This window comes from Crocuta crocuta, unplaced genomic scaffold (genome assembly GCF_008692635.1).
Source record: "Crocuta crocuta isolate KB4526 unplaced genomic scaffold, BGI_CrCroc_1.0 scaffold339, whole genome shotgun sequence".
Classification (NCBI taxonomy): Eukaryota; Metazoa; Chordata; class Mammalia; order Carnivora; family Hyaenidae; genus Crocuta; species Crocuta crocuta.
The window spans coordinates 1,310,349-1,317,013 of NW_027530357.1; the positions used below are offsets into that span (position 1 = coordinate 1,310,349).

At 47.1% G+C, this 6,665-nt stretch overlaps 1 long non-coding RNA gene across 2 annotated transcripts in view; it reads right to left on the reverse strand.

The window, feature by feature from the left end:
• Positions 1-5,454, reverse strand: part of LOC144233130 (uncharacterized) — a 15,367-nt gene extending 9,913 nt beyond the window's left edge. For both annotated transcript variants that reach the window (XR_013335598.1, XR_013335597.1), the window contains exons 1-3: positions 5,208-5,454; positions 5,006-5,101; positions 1,499-1,725 (exon numbers count right to left, since the gene is read on the reverse strand). This is a non-coding gene — a long non-coding RNA (uncharacterized LOC144233130). The remainder of the gene's footprint in view (positions 1-1,498; positions 1,726-5,005; positions 5,102-5,207) is intronic.
• Between the last annotated feature and the right edge of the window lie 1,211 nt (positions 5,455-6,665).

Here is a 6,665-nt window from a genome sequence, read left to right on the forward strand (position 1 = left end):
TGGATGGATGGGTGGGTGGGTGGGTGGATGAATGGACAGATGAATGGATAGATGGATCTATGGATGAATGATTGGATGGACATCATGAATGGATGGATGGGTAGAAGGATGGCAGAAAAGAAAGGAGGAATGAGGGAAGGAAGGAAGATAAGAAGGAAGGAAGGGAAAGATGAATGGATGGGTGGACAGACAATTCAAGGTGTGAAATATCAGCCCCCAAGTCATGCTTAAGAATTTTATAAGTAAACACCTTTGGTAATTTAGCATTTTGGAACAGCTGGATATATATCTTTTTTTTTTTTTAATTTCTAGGAGAGAGAGAGAGACAGTGTGAGCAGGGGAGGGTTAGAGAGAGAGGGAGTCACAGACTCTGAAACAGGCTCCAGGCTCTGAGCTGGGTGCCAGCACAGAGCCCGACGCGGGGCTCGAACCCACGAACCGCGAGATCATGACCTAAGCGAAAGTCGGACGCTCAACTGACCAAGCCACCCAGGCGCCCCTGGATATATATCTTTTTTTAAATAGAAAAAGTAAATCAGGGGTGCCTGGGTGGCTGTGAGTTAAGCATCTAACTCGTGATTTCGTCTCAGGTCATGAGCTCATGGTTCATGGGTTTGACCCTACTTGGGGTCCTCTCTCCCTCACTCTCTGCCCCTCCCCCACTCCCATGTGCGCACACACACTCTCTCTCAAAATAAATAAATTTTAAAAATTTGGAAAGAAGTAAATCAACATCTTTAAAATCATAGCCTAGGAACTTGCTGCTTCTGCATGAATTTGCCATCTCGCTATGTTATGTAATGATCACAGTTACACAGTGATCATTTGAGATTTCTAAAAGACACAGTCTCTAACTACATGGATGTGATCTGTGCTGACGTCTCTGGGAAAGAGGTTAAAAGTCACCAGAAGGGGAACGAGAGCAAACATTTACTGAGTGTCCCCTAAGCATCAAGTTGTTTTATTAAAATGCTACCCTGTTGGGGCACCTGGGTGGCTCAGTCGGTGAGGCTAAGTGTCCGACTTTTGATCTTGGCTCAGGTTGTGATCTTACAGGTTCATGAGTTCAAGCCCCACATGAGGCTATGCACTGTCATTAATGAGTCCGCTTGAGATCCTCTCTCTCCCTTTCTCTTTGTCCCTCCCCCCACTCCTGCTCTCTCCTCCTCCTCTCTCTCTCAGAATAAATAAACTTAAAAAAAAATTTTTAAATGCTACCGTATCAGATCCTTTCAATTCTGCACCGAGAGTAATTTCATGCCTGTTTCCAAGTAGGGGAACTCAGAGGCCATGAGGTTTCAGGTCCTACGGGAGGCCACACAGCTGGTAGATAGCAGGGCTGGCTTTGAATTCAGCTTTGCTCAGTCCCACAGGGCCTGCCTGGGAAGAGGGCCTTCTGGAAGGGCAGGAACGGGGTGACCATTGTTTCAGGACTGTGCTTACCTGGCTCATTAATCTCACAGCAATCCTGTGAAGAAGGAGCTGTTATTATCCTCACCTGTCAAGTGAGGAAACTGAGTTTCAGAGCTGAACACCACTTCTGAGGTTGTTGATTTAATCCTCATGGAAGCTTTTCAAGGTCAACAAGATTTCATGGCAATATGGCCCCAGAAAGGCAGACAATGGGCTCCAGGGCGTCGTGGGCGCGCTCTGTGCCCTAAATTCCTTCATTACACTCTCCTTGGAGTCACGGTGTTTTGACTCTGGTTAAAATGCAAATCGTACCTGGAGGGATAACACAGAAAGCCATTATTGGCCTGGAAGAAAGCCAGGCCACATTCATGTCCAAATTCCATTTTCAATACCTTTGGGTTTCTTTCTAATAACTCGAAAATGTTTTTCTGCAAGTAATTCACATTCATTGTAGAAATTTAGGAAATGTAGAGAGGCAAAAAAAAAAAACCGGAATAAAGAAAAAATTGCTCTAAATCTTTCCGAGGCAGCCATTCCATCTAGCAGTGGTGCTCAAATTTAAAACTATACATACATACCTCACTCTCCGCCCAGCTAATTAGGGGTTGACGCCATCCCCAGGCTGGTGGGGGATGGGGGGGGGTGGTGAGGAAAGGAGCATGTGACCCAGAAATGGCCAATCAGAGCATGCCAGCCCTGGCCACCATGATTAGCTCATGGAAGCAAGCACAACCAATCCCAGCCAATTAGAGCTCTGCCCAGAACTTTCCCTGGAATCATTGGGAAAGAAGCCTCCCCCCACCTCCCCGCTTTTCCTTGTCCTAAGTTGCAAAGAGGTTGGGAGTAGGGAGTGGCCAGTCTTGCCTCTGGTGTGTGAAGAGTTTGCCTGAGGGTGAAGCCAACTCCACAGAAGAAAGGAGAGTTGGGACCTATGGAGAGAGAGATTTCTGACATTGTCTGAGCACCTGGATCCGACTACACCTGAAGCCAGTGTTTTAATAGAGTTTTCAATTATTAAATTGGGCCATTCCAATATTTGGCAATTTTTGACCCTCCTCCCCCCAAAGACAATTTCGTATCATTCAGCTTAATACATGAGCCAACAAATCCCTTTTCCTACTTAAATGAGTTTCAGTTGAGTTTCAGATTCCAGCAACTGTAAGAATCCTGTCCAATATACCCATCATTCAAAGAAAATCAACAGTCACATTTTGCTCTATCTCTTCCCATACTTCTCTGTGTGCCTGTATTTGTGTATGTTTGCATAATAGAGCACAGCACAGTGTAATGTGATGTAATACATTTGTGACATTTTAACTTATTATCTGTGTAATTCGTTGTTCAGTATCTGCCTTCTCCCATGCACTGAAAGTTCCCATATGGAGAACACAGCGGCAGGACCATACTAGGTGCTCAATAAACATTTGTTGCCCATATCAATACAGGTATATACTGGGATGCCTGGCTGGCTCAGTTGGTAGAGCGTGCAACTCTTGATCTCAGGGTTGTGAGGTTGAGCTCAACTTTGGGTGTAGAGATTGCTTAAAAATAAAATCTTTTTAAAAATACTGGTATGGGGGCGCCTGGGTGGCTTAGCCGGTTAAGCGTCCGACTTTCGCTTAGGTCATGATCTCGCGGTTCGTGGGTTCGAGCCCCGCATCGGGCTCTGTGCTGACTGCCAGCTCAGAGCCTGGAGCCTCTTTCGGTCTGTGACTCCCTCTCTCTCTGACCCTCCCCTGCTCACGCTGTCTCTCTCTCTCCTAGAAATAAATAAAACATAAATTAAAAAAAAAAATACTGGTATGTACTAGAAACTGGGATCCAGTGTGAGCGAATGATTTAGAGAAAAACCAGTCTGTAGCTTGGCATACATCTACTCCATAAAAGTGAGATATATTGTCCCATGAGAGTAGGGTCCACATGCACAGTGAACCATGCAAACTGAACACCTGCATTAAAATTTAAATGGGAGGCCAGGGAACCCTAGCAGTTTACACAGAAGACTGGCACTTGCTGAAGAGAATGTGTTTCACTTATCAGCCTTTTAAAAAAGGTTGGTAGGGGCCAGGGTGGGGGTGAGCACAGGAACGAAATCCGATGGCAGGTTTCATGGCTTGAAACCCGTAGAAAGAGGTTCAGCAGAAGATTTTTTTCTGAATCTTCCGAATGTTCATTGCTCAGATCACAGGCTTGTGCTCATTGCTGCCCCCTCCAGGTGGTATGGGGAAATGCAGGGGAAGAAATGAAAAGCAGTTGGTCAAGCCATCAGTCGTGTTACCGCAATGATCATAGGCTCAGGGATGATCAGAAACTGGAGTTATGCCCTCTCGTTATTGCTGCTGTTTTAACCACCGTCAATCTTCACGTCAACATCAATAAGAGTGGCTGGTGGGGAAAAGCCAGGCAAGGTGCTAAGAGGTTTTCATGCATTATCTCATTATCTCTTACAATTCCCTAGGAGATGGGTACTTTTAGGGACCTGTGCTACAGATGGGGAAGCAGAGGCCCAGACAGGTGAAGCCACTTGCCCAAGAGCACATAGCTAGTGAGTGGCAGGGCTAGGACTCAAACCCAAGGTCTCTGGCTCTTTCTGCTCTGTCAATTTTTCCAGATGATCTAATCACCCCTACCCATGGTACAAGTGAGGACAACGAAGCTCTGAGCAGCCCCTGTAGCTCTGAAGTTGGAGAGGACCCCAAAGAGCTATGAAGACCTTTACAAAGTTACACTTACATTTGGCTTTCCAAAAATGATCCTGAGCAGAGGATGGGAGGGGTTCTGATGCAGGGGGGCCCAGGTGGGGTCAATCAGAAGGTACTCGTATGCAAGTACTGATTGTGAGGGCAGCTGAGGGTAATCAATCCACCACAGAGTAATTCCACTCAAGCCCACAGGACAGGGGTGGGGGGTACACGAGACATTGGTCACCACCACGCCATCTACGGTGGCAGCACACTGAGTCCTGTAAGGGTCTGCCCCTACATAAACAGATGAGTAAACTATGGTGGACGCACACCAGGGAGCACCGTCCGGCAGTCCTGGATGCGGGCATGATGGCATGGGTGGATGTTAGAATCCCAGCGCCATGAAGGAAACTATAAACAGGGTGCAATCCACAGCACAGTACCATTTAGGTACATAAAAAACACATGCCCACAAAACATGTTTTCCAGGGACAAATACAAATAAAAGGGCATCAAACCCCACTGGCTGCCTGTGGGGTGTGTATGGGAGGGGTGGATAAGAGTGGGGCAGGAGGGTAAATGGATATGAATGAATGAATGAATGAATGAATGAATGAATGAATGAACGGCACATGGCAAATGCAGACAATAATGTGAACGTGTCAGAGGCCAAGAAACATAAAACTCAAAACAAAATCGCCCTACTAGGCTCGTGAGCAAAATAAAGCCTAGCAGAAGGAGCCCAGCATTTTTGAAACACCTACTGAGTATCAGGACGGTGCTCTGGGTGTGTTATCTCATTTACTCTTTGACAGAATACGGGAGGGCAGTGTTGTCTGATTTACAGATGGAGATGGTGGAAGAGAGAGGGTTACAACCTGTGGCATAGTTGGGGGATGGGTACTTACCGGAAGAATCCATTTCTCACCTGGGACCTCCATCCCAAAGCCTTTTGCTTTCAGATGGCCCTGGTGAATCCACACTCTGTAGGGTCTGTTTTCCTTCTAGGGAGTGGAAAGACATCATCAGGCGATAGTAAGAGACAAATTGTGACAATTCCATAGCACGGCCCCATGCTTTTTGAAAAATGTGCGTGTCACGTGATCTTACCTGGAAAACCAGCTGGAAGGGTCTGTGTCCACGCGCTAGCAGGGAGTTCCTGGGAGCAGGGATGAGTCTGTCTCTGCTGTGCACCCCATCTACAGCACCCGCAACCGGGCTGACCCTCAGGAGGGCTCAGTACACATTCACACACATGGTTCTTTAGACAGGAAGTACACGCGTTTCTCTACGCCTTTATGTATCATCTGCATGTCTTAGAAGAGCATAAATGGCTCTTATTATCAAGAAGGAACGATAAAGCACTTCCTGTTTGGAAGGAAATGTTACGTGAATGAGCAAGGGGATTGTGAGGTCAGCCCTGTTTGAGATTCCTGTCTCCGTGGGTAACGACTGCAGGGGACTCCGACCATCATCAGCGCCTAATGGGAGCAGAGTTCAGGGCAGAGGGAGAAAAGGCAACTTTAGGAAGGTGGCATCTTGGTTTAGCTCGAGCCTTGGAGCCTAACTCCAGACGAGCATGTGATACTGGGTATGCTCTTTGACCACTAAATCTCTGCTTCCAGACCTGCAAAATGGGCAGGGTGCCAGCCACGGCATGAAGATTCAATGAGAGCGTGCGCAAAAGGGGTTTAGCACCAAGCTCAGCAGAAAGCAGGGGTTCGACACATAATAATCTTATTATTGTGGCTGGGGGCCAAGGGCCCGCCTCCGCTGTCAGGAAAGCGGGGACAAAGCGCGACTGTGCCTGATCCTGGAAGGCTCTTGTTTTCAGATTTCTACTTTTAAGGAATCAGAGTTGAGGCAGCTGGTCCCTTGTCCTTCCCCACCCTCCTCCAGAGCTGTGCCTGGGGAGCCTTCATCCCTGGATAAAAAAGGCAATAAAGGATCATCTGGGCCAATTTCATCACTGCAGCACTCCGTGTGCTGAGGAAAAACTGAGGAATTATGGCACAGCCCACGGCTTTCAGGCGGGGGCCCTGGACCGGGTGATTAGAAATTAAGAGATGAGTTTCTAGAAGCAGACAGGATAGGAGTTGTCTGAGGATGGCAGCCAGCTTTACTCAGACCAAAGCCCTGGGAATAAGCAGACCCCACACACACGTAGGAGATCCTGGCAATATTTCTTGAGGACACACACACACACACACCAGCTCAAGGGGCTCTATTTAGAATCTCTTTCTTTCACCTCAGTCAAATCAGAAATGACACCCCCGATTGTCCAACCAGAACTCACCTTCCCTTTCGTTCTTGCCTTTAAAGTAATAGAAACATTGGGGTACCTGGGTGGCTTGGTTAAGTGTCCAATTTTGGCTCAGGTCAGGATCTCACAGTTCGTGAGTTCGAGCCCTGCACTGGGCTCTGCATTAACAGTGTGGAGCATGCTTTCTCTCTCTCTTGAAATGAATAAACAAACTTAAAACAGAAAATAATACAAACATTATATCATATTGAGTGATTTCTATGGGGCAGGCACCGTGCTAACATTTTTACAGGAATTAGTTCATG